The 12577-nt window shown below is 38.4% G+C and overlaps 1 protein-coding gene across 3 annotated transcripts in view; it reads right to left on the bottom strand.

The window, feature by feature from the left end:
* Window positions 1–12577, bottom strand: part of LOC123868991 (peripheral plasma membrane protein CASK) — a 322984-nt gene that overhangs the window by 243551 nt on the left and 66856 nt on the right. The gene's annotated exons all lie outside the window — the stretch shown is intronic.

The raw sequence follows: 12577 nt of genomic DNA on the forward strand, positions 1-12577 counted from the left end.
GGTAGCTTTTATTGAAACAAGGTTAACTGGTTAGTTAATCATATTGTTATCTTAACTATATTTGGAAGTTGTTGGAGGCAAAAGTAAAATAACACTATTTCGTCAAGGTTAGCTCAGTTCGTTTCAGAAGGACTTACACATGTCCGATCTAGTCTTCAAGAGGCACGTACTACTTGAAGGATTAGATAAACAAATAGAACAAATAGAGACGCAAACAAACTAGAAAGATGCCTAATTGGTCCCGGATGAATACCAGCGCGCAGGTTTTATTTTTTAAAACCTGCAGCATCAATACCGAGCCGAACCTTTTCATTTTATGCCATGTGGGTGCAAGAACTCATTTTAAGTAATTATTAAGTACTAGAGGATGCCCGCGATTTCGACCGCATGGATTTAGGTTTTTAAAGATCCCGTGGGAACTGTTTGATTTTCCGGGATAAATGTCTACTTCAATTACAGGGACGCAAGCTACCTCGGTACCAAATTTCATACAAATCGGGTAACTGTTGCGCCGTGAAAAGGTAGCAAACAGACAGACAGACGGACAGACAGACAGACGGACAGACAGACAGACAGACAGACAGGCAGACAGACAGACAAACTTTCGCATCTATAATATTAGTATGGATTTTTTCAACTAAGTGCTACTTATCACTCATTTTAAGTTTCTTTATACTTTATGCACAAAATGAATAAACTAGTTTTCTTTTTTTCTTTCAATTGGAGAACGTTATCACCCTACAGCGTTATCATAAGAAAAACCAATTCTCCAAACAATTTCAGCGCATCTAAGCAACAAGAAAATGATAAGAAATTCCTCAACATCTTTTCTGAAATACCACCATAAAACCCAACAGACAGATTCAAGACAAAATATATCATCGTTATCAATATTTATGGCAGTCGAATGGGCTCTAAATACATCGCCGACTCCATTACGTATATTATGAACTGGATCGCATCAATCAAGAGCAGCTGTAGCATATGACAACGTTATCACCACAGTATTCTACCCGCTAGCGCTAATTTTCAACCGGGAATTCGTACTAAAGACTAAATCCATCCAATCACTTTTTACCGAAGCATCTAGTGAATAAACTGGTGAATCAGAGAAGAAGAGAAGAACCCCCTACATTTTCATAGTGACACAAAACAGAAGACCATCGCGAATACTGCAAAACGACGAAGTGTGCCCGGCTCATATTCAGAACTTTTGATTCCCATAAATTAGATGCAGGTGATACTATCGAGCGGCTGTAATCCATTGAGAACCAAACCACATTTGTAGATCTACGAATTAACCTCTCTTTAAACATCTAAGTAGGTAGGTACATCCCCTAAATTTTCATAGTGACGTAAAACAGAAGACCATCGCGAATACTGCAAAACGACGAAGTGTGCCCGGCTCATATTCAGAACTTTTATTCCCATAAATTAGATGCAGGTGATACTATCGAGCGGCTGTAATCCATTGAGAACCAAACCACATTTGTAGATCTACGAATTAACCTCTCTTTAAACATCTAAGTAGGTAGGTACATCACCTAAATTTTCATAGTGACACAAAACAGAAGACCATCGCGAATACTGCAAAACGACGAAGTGCGCCCGGCTCATATTCAGAGCTTTTGATTCCCATAAATTAGATTCAGATGATACTATCGTGCCGCTATAATCCATTGAGAACCAAACCACATTTGTAGATCTACGGATTAACCTCTCTTTAAACATCTAAGTAGGTAGGTACATCCCCTAAATATTCATAGTGACACAAAACAAGACCATCGCGAATACTGCAAAACGAGGAAGTGCGCCCGGATCATATTCAGAGCTTTTGATTCCCATAAATTAGGTGCAGATGACGCTATCGTGGCGCTGAAATCCATTGCCGTGTGCACCTCGCGTTATTACAGAGCTTTATGGCCAATTAATATTACATAACGTGTATTTCATAGCGGAGGGAATATGTGCAGTTGTATATACGCGATACTCGAATGTGGTGGTGGTTATTAGTTTTATTAAATTTAATTTGCTCTCAATTTGTTATATTAGAGTGCGGTGCGGTGAATTATTAAAAGGAATTGAATAATCTCTACCCATATTATAAATGCGGAAAAGTGTCTGTTTTTTGGTTTGTAGGTTTTTGTTTTGTCCTTCAATCCCATCGTCGCAACGGAGCTACGGATTTTTTATGAAGACACTATAGTTATAACCTTGCGAAGTAATGTAGGCTACTTTAAGAGCAGGATGATTTTGAACACGATTGTAGGAAACTGAGTTCTTTGACTATTGGTATAGTCCATGACTATCTGCATCAATAGGTAGATTGGTATATTCCATAACGGGTATGCGGAACTTTATTGTTCCCCGTGGAGGTTCCGTACATTCAGTATACGACTCCCACTACTACCGGTATCTACGATCTTTAAACCCAGCCAATTTTCAAGATTTAGTTTTAGTATGCAGTAAACTTTGAATGCTTCGGTTTCAGGAACAGGTTTACATAAAGATTACTTAGTTGCGGGGCGTGGGAAAAGTACTTCTATCTGTACCCGAATTAAGGACCTTATTTCTCAAAAAACTATCGGTCATCAGTTTTTGCCAATATCATGAAATTACAAGCGTGAAAGCAACGATTTTGTAGGGTGACGGGCCGCTTTATTTTGAAGCATGCTCGTAGGCCGTAGCAAAGCTCTCGCCAAATGCTACGTTAACACCGCGCCAGTATCCATGAAGCCTGTACCGCTACGCGTATGGTGTCACACAGGTACGAATTGGTCTTCACTTTTTAAAATACGAATGTTTGAGTTTTGCCTATCTAGAATTTTATGATATTTTTGAGTGGAAGTTAGCTATAACTAACAATAAGGGACCTCTTCCTAACGCTTTCTGTGTAAAATGGTAGCGTAATAAATATATTTATTATAGCTATACAGTAAAGCATCAAATCTTGGTTAGGTTACGTAACCTAATGCCGGGAACGATTGGTCGATGAAGTTTCTAGTGAAAACATACCTGTGAATGTGCTGCACAGAATTCTGGCGTAGGCTGTCTAAAGGGGCTGTGCACGGGGCACGCGGCGTGCTGCGCGTGCGGCAGGTGGTGCGCGTGCGCGTGCTGGTGCGCGTGCATGTGATGCGCGTGCGGCGCGTGCGTGTGCGCGGCGTGGCGATGTGCCACACGCGGCGGCGCGTGCCGCGCACACAGGTGCGAGGAGCTGCCATGGTGCTCCGCGAGCGACAGCGTGGAGCAGGACGGGCGCCAGTACACGCCTTCCTCCATCTCAGGCCCTGGCGCCGGCCCCGGGGGGCATCGCGCTGCGCCGCAGCACGCGCAGCGCCTATTGCACGTCAGCGCATGCCGCCTCGCCTCGTGCGGGCACCAGTCCTCGCGGCCCGACACCCTTTCCGCTGGCCCCGACCCCTGCCGCTAGCGTCTCCGCCGCGATGAAGACCGCCGGCGCATCGTACCATCCGAACCAGTGCCAGTAATTGCACTTTTGTTTTATCACTACTCAACACTTGGTCAAACCACTCCGTACTCTAGTAGGCGCACTGTGAGGGATCACACACTTCGCATGGTGTTCAGGCTGATTTACAACACGTTAAAATTGAACTGCACGGATAAACTAGTCGAACTTTTCGTTTTGATTCTAAAATTAATGCGTAACGTGAAATGAATGAAATGATTTAGCAATTTTCAATGGATTTCCTGAAATATTTATAACAATCGTATGACGGATTACTAATAAACAAAAGATAACTAGGCACGTGTACTATAACTTCTGTAAATGGATATTTGCAAACGACTCATGGACGTAAAGGTCTCAACAAAGGCTAGTCTAGTGTGTGCATACAGGCGTTCGTGTTGAACTTTAATCAATTCTACCAGTTCCGATTTTGCAGTATTCGAACTTCAACTTAGTAACCAGATCACAAAGACAGACAGTAGAGTAGAAGACAAAGGAGAACCAACTAGTCGAACATAAATTCCATTTATACCTTGGTTGGATAAAAAAAATATTTGGTTGCTTGTTATAGAAAGCGCTGAGTTAGAAGGAAAGAGATTTGTCCCACTCTGAATGGATTATGACAAGCCGGTTGATGTACAAAACAACAAGATCTGGCCTTGTTGTTCAAGTAGGTCACAGATTTGCATCTCAAACTGCCTTATAATGTTCCAATAACGAAACTGAGCTAATATACAAGGCTGGAATTCTCTCGAAAGGGTGTTATATTCGTGCGAAATTCAGAATTTGAACTGTAAATTAAACACGAATTCATGGATAAAGCATAAAGATGAATAATACTAAACTCAACTCTCTTTGAACCTCAAATGAATAAATGGCAGTCTCTGCATTTATTAAAAATACTCTTAATATTGAAGGCAACAGATGAAAAATTCACAGTTCAATGCGATACGCACAAGCTGTTGCCACTTGCCACAAGTCAATAAATGAGGATCTCACGTATTCGAAATGAAGGATAGTAGAATAATAGCGCAGATTTGGAATTACCAACCTCCCCAGACATTTGAGTGTGGTAAACCACATCTATAGTCTTAACGTATATATTCAATTCGCCAAATCTTTTCCCCGAGGTACCTACTGAGTAACCAACCGGGTCAGCAAACATTTCGTTTAGCTTGTAACACAGTGCTTTATTCTTAATTAACAATACTATTCTATTTATAATAGAAATCATACGCTTCAGAGATTTTGCATTTCTAAAGGACCACTTGTTTTTCAAAGGAATGTTTTGAAGAAAGGTCATCAATATTGAAAACTTAGTATAAAAGAATGCTGTGTATGAGTTTAATTTCCCTGGAGAGGAAACATTTAAAATATTGAACACGGTTTACTGAGAACCAGTGTTCCTCATTTTAAATTAGTAAACTGTGAAACTCAAAGGTAAAACGGCTTACGAAATCCAACCTCCTAATCCAACAATTCGAGTATTACCCATTAATGACTGACCATTATTAATCCAGCTCAGCTTTAATAAATTAACTATACAATTAACAAGAAGAACGATACGCTATGATCCGCTGAAACAGACAAATCGGTATGGTGCAACGTGCAGCGTGAGATATGCACCACCTGCCCTCCCACTGCTAAACATGCAGAAAAAGCTACGCAAACAGATTTGTCTGTTTCAGCGGATTATAACAAATTAGTCTCCCAATCGGTAATGGGCCAGCCTATTGGACTGTGGGCTAAGCCCTTCTCATACTAAAAGGAGACCCGCGCAGTCGGCTGGCGATATATCGATGATGATGATGATAATAGCAAACTAATTTTGGAACGTTATATTCCGCAAAGGAACGCCTGCTTCAATAGGTACAACATAAATTAACTAATCAGGTATAAAATGTGAAAGGCACACAATCAAATTTCGGAAAACAGTAAAGCAGCGATAAAATTCATCTGAACGCAAATCCAATACACTTTCCTTTATCGATTTCGATCTGCCATTCATATGAATTGCTAAATCAATTAGGGGTTGAAAAAACGGATCGGTTGCAGCCATAAAGCCTTGACCCAAATTTGACTCATTAAATTTCACGGCCTCGCTCAGCGACAATTAAAGGGAACCTCGCTAGTAATGGGAGATGGAACTGGCATTTTATTGCCTTCATACTTTCTTTACGAGCATTTTAAATACGAATGTCGCAGCAAACATAAATACGAACGTTTCCAGGGATTTATTAGTTGTACCGGCGAACTAAATTGGTACCTAGTGTTCGTGCTTTAACTAGCAAGCAAGATTTTTACGGCATCTTTGCTAGTACTAAACATTGGTACACACTAATGAGTTTTACACCGAATACCAAGGTACTGGAATTGGTCCACAAAGAAAAAGAACTCATGTCCACTATCATGCGAAGGAACCTCGATTTCTTTGAACATTTACAGAGAGGAGGACAATTCTCATTCCCAAGATTAGTGTTGGAAGGGGGAATTGCAGGCAGAGCTCAAGGTCGCCAAAGACGCAAATGGTTGGACGATATAAGGGAGTGGACAGGGATTAGTTACCCGAAGTTGAAAGAGGCGGCTTCAAATAGAGAAGCTTTTCGGATGATGAATGAGTTAGTAACTGAAGTAAAAAAAAGTGAGAAATTTGAACTATTTGTTGAAACTCAAAAGAAGTGCTAGAACATTAAATAATACATCTACTGTTCAAAAGCTCACAGAAAAAGAAATTTAAAATATCAAACATACGTAAGTACAATTACGCAGTACGCTAATGATAATTTATTTTGTAGGCTATCCAAATATTTGCTTACATAATATGTAGCTTATTCACAAAAACAAGCACTTTCGTTGTACATACTTACTAAGAAATAACCAAAATTTTGCAAGCATATACGTTATCATTAATTTCCCAGCAGACTTGCTGTAAATTACTAGAGGTAATATGCTAAGTCTAACAATAATGTAGTACACAAGATCCAAATTGTTGCAAAATAAAAATTTACAAGTATTTCCTAAGTGAACAATAGACAAATAAATTACAATGTCCTTAAATCGAATAAGTGCAACATTTTAAAATAGAATGCAAAGAAAAATATGTATATAATTTACAGAAACATTTGAAGCAATTATTATCCATTGCTAACGTATTAAAATATTCGATAGATGGAATTACAAAATACTTTCGAGTTACATAAGCAATTTCAAAACAAAGTGTTAGAACTGCTTCACAAGACAAAAGAATCGCTCGGCCGAATGAATATGGACGAGTTGACTTGGGAGCCAGTGCCAGAACTCTCGGTGCCAGAACTCAAAACAAATATTAAGGTACACAGGTCGCAAACTGCAGTCTAAAATGGGGTCACTGGGTCATTAGTTCGGTGTCAGCTGTCGTAGAATGAGATATCTCTGCAGAGTTAGGCGGTTGTGCCTGGACTCAAAATGAATTTATCAAGAAGATACGAATTTTCTGAAACGAACTCTTTTTTAAATTCAGTACAAGTTGGCTCTTGACTGCAATTTCACCTGGTGGTAAGTGACGATGCAGTCCAACATGAAAGCGGGCTAACGGTGGAAGGGGTATGGCAGTTTTTATTAAACCCATACTCATTTGGTTTCTACACGGAATCGTACCGGTACGCCAAATCACTTCGCCACGGGCAAAACCTCCTACCAGATCAGACCAGAGAAAATTTAGGAATTATAAAATTTAAAAATTTCCCCTGTCGGGAATCGAATTCGGGACTTCCCACTTATAAGACACCTGCGCCAGGGAGGGCGTCAAACTACTGATTGGCTTACAACTTACTACTGATTGAAGTAGGCAAATAGAAATGATTGGAAATGTTTCGTGCAAAAGCTCATTCGCACTGTTATTATTTTTGGACACGTAACGATTTCCAATCTCGGGTGGCGAAAAATATGGCCGACAGAACGGCTGAAGGCGATAATGAAAATAAATCAACGGGGAAGCTGCGTGCTTCGACATCGTAAAACCCACTTACAAGTAGCGGTCTCAAAGTCACCCAAATCACACTCACCGCTCTTTGAGAGTTAAATAAACAAGCTCTAATGGAAACATAATACAGCGTGGATGAAGAAAATCTCAATACTCAGGCATGAAATATGAAACAATGCGGGTGGGTTTTTGTCTATCCCTTGTTTGTTTTATCTTTTGCAAAAGGTAAGCCTCGCATTTCGGATGAATTCGATTCGGGTCGGCAAATATTTTATTTGTGGGTTTGCATTGTATAAAAATACACCTACTTTTGGTGGTAATGGAGTGTTACTGTATTAGTATTGATCTGCATGACTAAAACAGTTTTGTTCCAATATTTGTGCTTAATTTTGCTAACCACTTATTAAGCACTTATAAAAGTTTAATAATTGAATAAAAATATTTTGTTTTTTTTTTTTAAATTTTGAACCAATACGTACCTACCTACCTAAAAACTTATATGGACATATTGGATACTATGCGTAAATCCATGAACTAGAAAAAACTAGGAACACTAGGAACTACAGGCTAATCTGCAAAAGCAGACTGAATCTCGCAGAAGAAATCTGTACAGAACAATGTGCAGCATTCGATATGCACTATCCGCTCTTCCACTACTAAAGAAGCAGAAAAATCAAGCAATACACACACAGTATACCATATAAGTCTTCTACATGATGAACTACATGTTAATTTCACTCCGACACTGCAGCATCCTCAGGAGAGGTTGACTTCACATTTGACTTTGTAATTATGCATTACTAGCCGATGCCCGCGACTTCGCCCGCGTGGATTTAGGTTTTTCGAAATCCCGTGGGAACTCTTTGATTTTCCGGGATAAAAAGTAGCCTATGTGCTAATCCAGGATATTATCTATCTCCATTTCAAATTTCAGCCAAATCCGTCCAGTAGTTTTTGCGTGAAGGAGTAACAAACATACACACACACACACACACACACACACACACACACACACACACACACACACACACACACACACACACACACACACACACACACACACACACACACACACACACACACACACACACACACACACACACACACATACAAACTTTCGCCTTTATAATATTAGTGTGAAGTGTGATATTTTGTCTGTTTGAGCGAAGTAAGCCTGTAGTTCCTCGTATTAAAAGGATATAGTACACTTAACAGTAGAGCATACTGGCCACCTAATGACAACCGATAAACTTAACTCGTATCTGAAGTTGTTAATGGACATGTCAGAGAAAATAATGATACGTCCCCTCGAAATCCCTGACAACTTCTGAAACTGGTTTCTAAGGACCTCGTCCCAAATGTAATCTTGAACATTAACGTAGATAAGATAATATGAACATCGCAAATCTTGTAAAAGGAAATCTCTATTGTTCTACTTATAACTTACATTATGATCACTCTTTATACAAAACCCCTGTCACCCAGCCCATAAGGTGAAATAGGTCATGGTCATATTAAGTAAACATCTGAAGCTCGGCTCTTTGACGAAGGGACGTATCACGAAGGGACAGACTGTGTAAACAATCTTGAGTGTTCTTCATATGACATCTTTATATTTGTTTTAATACATATACAAAATATAACTGAGTCATTTTTATTACAGACGAGAGTTCTCTCTATTCTAGCATTCACTTTCGGATTTTCACTTTTTGTTTTTAAAAAGAGGGATGTTATAAGTTTGACAGGTGTATCTGTGTATCTGTGTATCTGTATGAGGCATCGTAGCTCCTAAACTAATGAACAGATTTTAATTAGGTTTTTTTTTTGAAAGGTAGCTTGATCGAGAGTGTTCTTGGCTATAATCCAAAAAAATCGGTTCAGCCGTTTGAAAATTATTATCTTTCTTTTCTAGTTACTGTAACCTTAACTTTTGGGGGCTGTTAAAATTTTTAATTTACACTTGTTTTATGGCGGCTTTGTCATTTTTCTGGTCAAGTTGTCAACAAACTGGCATTTTATTCTTTGCCTTATCAGTATTACATAAATTATTACAAGATTCGAGAAAAAAATATAAATACAATAAGATAAAGGTTTTTGAAATTCGTGATAAAGTTTCCTAATTTTAATCGCTATATGGTTTTCTGTAATATTATAAATCACAAATACGTGTGATATTACAGAGAATATCGCTGCGGGCGATGTAATAAATTTGGTGGGGAAAACTCGTTCAAGGTTATATATGTCAGTCGAAGATAAACATTAGCGTTGATTATGTTGTCTTCCACTTAAACTAAAAGAGTAGGTCTCTGCATCTTTTACCTGTTTTTAATACTAAAATAAAATAAAATCAAATAAAATACTGCTAAAAAAGGACGGAATGTCTATTCAGACGGACCACACCACAAACACACAACAACGCGGCGATACTGTGACCAAGCAGTAGGTTCTTGCGTGACTTGGAATAATTGTGTAATCGCAGCTATTTATTTTTGTAATGAAACTGTGGCGATTTCTGTGCATTTATTACCTAATATAATTTCAACGCTGGAATTAGTGAATAGGGCCTATAAACAGTTTTTTTTTTTTTTTACTGAGCACTATCGGGCTGAAACTACTGAAAAGACTTGATTTTGAACGCAACTTGGTATACTTATAGCTAACTAGCCGATGCCCGCGACTTCGCCCGCGTGGATTTAGGTTTTTGAAATCCCGTGGGAACTCTTTGATTTTCCGGGATAAAAAGTAGCCTATGTGCTAATCCAGGACATTATCTATCTCCATTCCAAATTTCAGCCAAATCCGTTTAGTAGTTTTTGCGTGAAGGAGTAACAAACATACATACACACACACACACACACACACATACAAACTTTCGCCTTTATAATATTAGTGTGATAGTACTTCGGTAGTAGTAAGTTATTGAATGGTAAGGTAGTCGCCGTGCGGTTGGCCGGGCCGTTTGAATGCGAGTGGTTGCGAGTGTGGCCATGATGTTTTTGCGGCCATAGCATTGCAATGTGCAAAGTTTATGTCCGGTGACATTTTGCCGTAGTGAGATTGCGGCACATCTGATCAAACCTTTATATCAAAGTAAAACTCGTCATTCTTCGTTGTAGAGAATTAATTTTCGGGCATATACAAAAGTCAAACGAATAGCAAGAGAGCATTACTAAGCCAGTTTAATCCAGCAAATCTCACAAACGAAGCGTGGGTCCCATAAAGCTAAGCCCTTTTAATTTCTTGCACTTTTATCGCTTGGACGTCCCTTTGTTTTGGAAAACGGACATCAAAATTTAATTTACTCGACGACTGACCATAATCAAATTAAGAACTTGATTTTTACTAGTTTCCAAATCAAACAAAGATGCAGGTTTAAATTTTATCGGTTCCGCAATTTACGATGTTTTTAGAATTTATTTTGATATTAGTGTGAAAATTATGAACAGCCAAAGCTCTAAAAAAGGGGTCAAATTGAGAAACTCCGTTTGGTCGGTCAAAAAAATGTTTTTCAATAAAGTGTGTGTGAGTAAAAGTCTTTAATTTCAACATGAGACGAATTTAAAATGCAGCATAGGAATATTGCAGTAAGTAAAAGGCAAAGTATAAAATGAAAAGTACATGACCCGGAAGGTATACATAGAGGTACGGAGGTTGTAGAGCATAATATAGAGACCGATATCCCTAATTGGCTTCTCTATAAATACAGTTAAAATAACAAGGTTGACTGTCAGTAAGTATATATTTACCGTGAATACTGACATCCAACTATGAAGTCTCTTTAGAGATAGTATTTAGAGAGTACCGATAGGTACATAAAACTGTTTGTTAGCTTTACAAAATGTAAAAAGTGTACAAAAGGAAAGAGTTACACTTGCACAAAGCTAATGAATGTATTAATTAATAATAAGAAATAACGATCTAACAGTCTATCAAAGCCTTTAAGTAAATGATTATTATTAAAGGGGCAGTCCTAAAAAACCATTATACACTCGAAGATTATGTAAATGATAAAAAGTGTGGGCTTGGCTCGTTTCAGCAATGCGCGGGGCTGCAATCATTTATACATGGCATAATATTGTAAATTGTACATTTTAAAAGAGCAGCCGCCGAGTTTCTCCCTGGTTCTCCTTGGCGGGCATTCGATTGTTTTTCATAAAATATAATTCTTGGTAAATGAGTAACATCAATGCTTTGGCAGACAGTGGGTAGACATTTTTAAAGAGCCAAGAAAAGGCCGATTCCTTCCTTACTTTTGCCATTTGAAAGCATGTAAGTCAGACTTATTAAGCATTATAAACCTAGAGTAGAGAACTAACGAAATCTAAATTTTACAAGAGCGAAGCTATATACAAGAGCTTGTATTTATATATTTTAGTTCACGAATACAAATTCAATGACACTTCATTTTAACGATTTGTGTAACATCAGAAACTTTTTGTAAGAGTCCTTCGCTACAAGTGGGCACTTGGAAAATGAAATGGTTTTTGATCGGAAATAGACGACAGTTTTTTCCTATCTATTTCTATTACGGTTCAAAGGAAATAGATATTGTCCTTCCAAGAAATATGGTTGTAGCTGATAAGAGATATCCTATAGTAATGTCACAGATTTAAGGAAAACAATGGACGAAATCTTCGTGAATTAACGTAATCAAAAGTGAACCCAGAAGAAGTGAAGTGAGTTAGTTGGGTATAGGTGAGTAGCGATACGATATAAAGCTCACATTACCATGCTTTACTGTGACTGAAGTCGGAGTAGAGTAGGCATTGAGTCTGTGTAATGTGCGAAGATCTTTATAGTGGTAGAGTCACTTACTTAGACAAACATGAAATTCTCTTGTTGAAAAATCTTGTTTAAAATAACCTATTTTGGTTGAGTATCGTTTGTGAAAAAAAGCTTCTTTCGACATACCTACATAACTTATTTAACTGTACGTAGATCATTTTCTTCATCGGGTTATGTAGTACCTTTACTTAGCACGCACGAGAACAAGCTCTGGCGTCTTTTATGTGTGAGAAGAACTTTCTTCTGTCTCATGTTTTCTTTAGTCTGTGAGGTATGTATAAAGTATAAAGCCCCTAATATCAGTGGGATCGAAATTGAAATTCTGAAAATGGGGACACAGGGTCCGCATTAGATTATTCCAC

This window comes from Maniola jurtina, chromosome 10, assembly GCF_905333055.1.
Source record: "Maniola jurtina chromosome 10, ilManJurt1.1, whole genome shotgun sequence".
In the NCBI taxonomy this organism is placed as follows: domain Eukaryota; kingdom Metazoa; phylum Arthropoda; class Insecta; order Lepidoptera; family Nymphalidae; genus Maniola; species Maniola jurtina.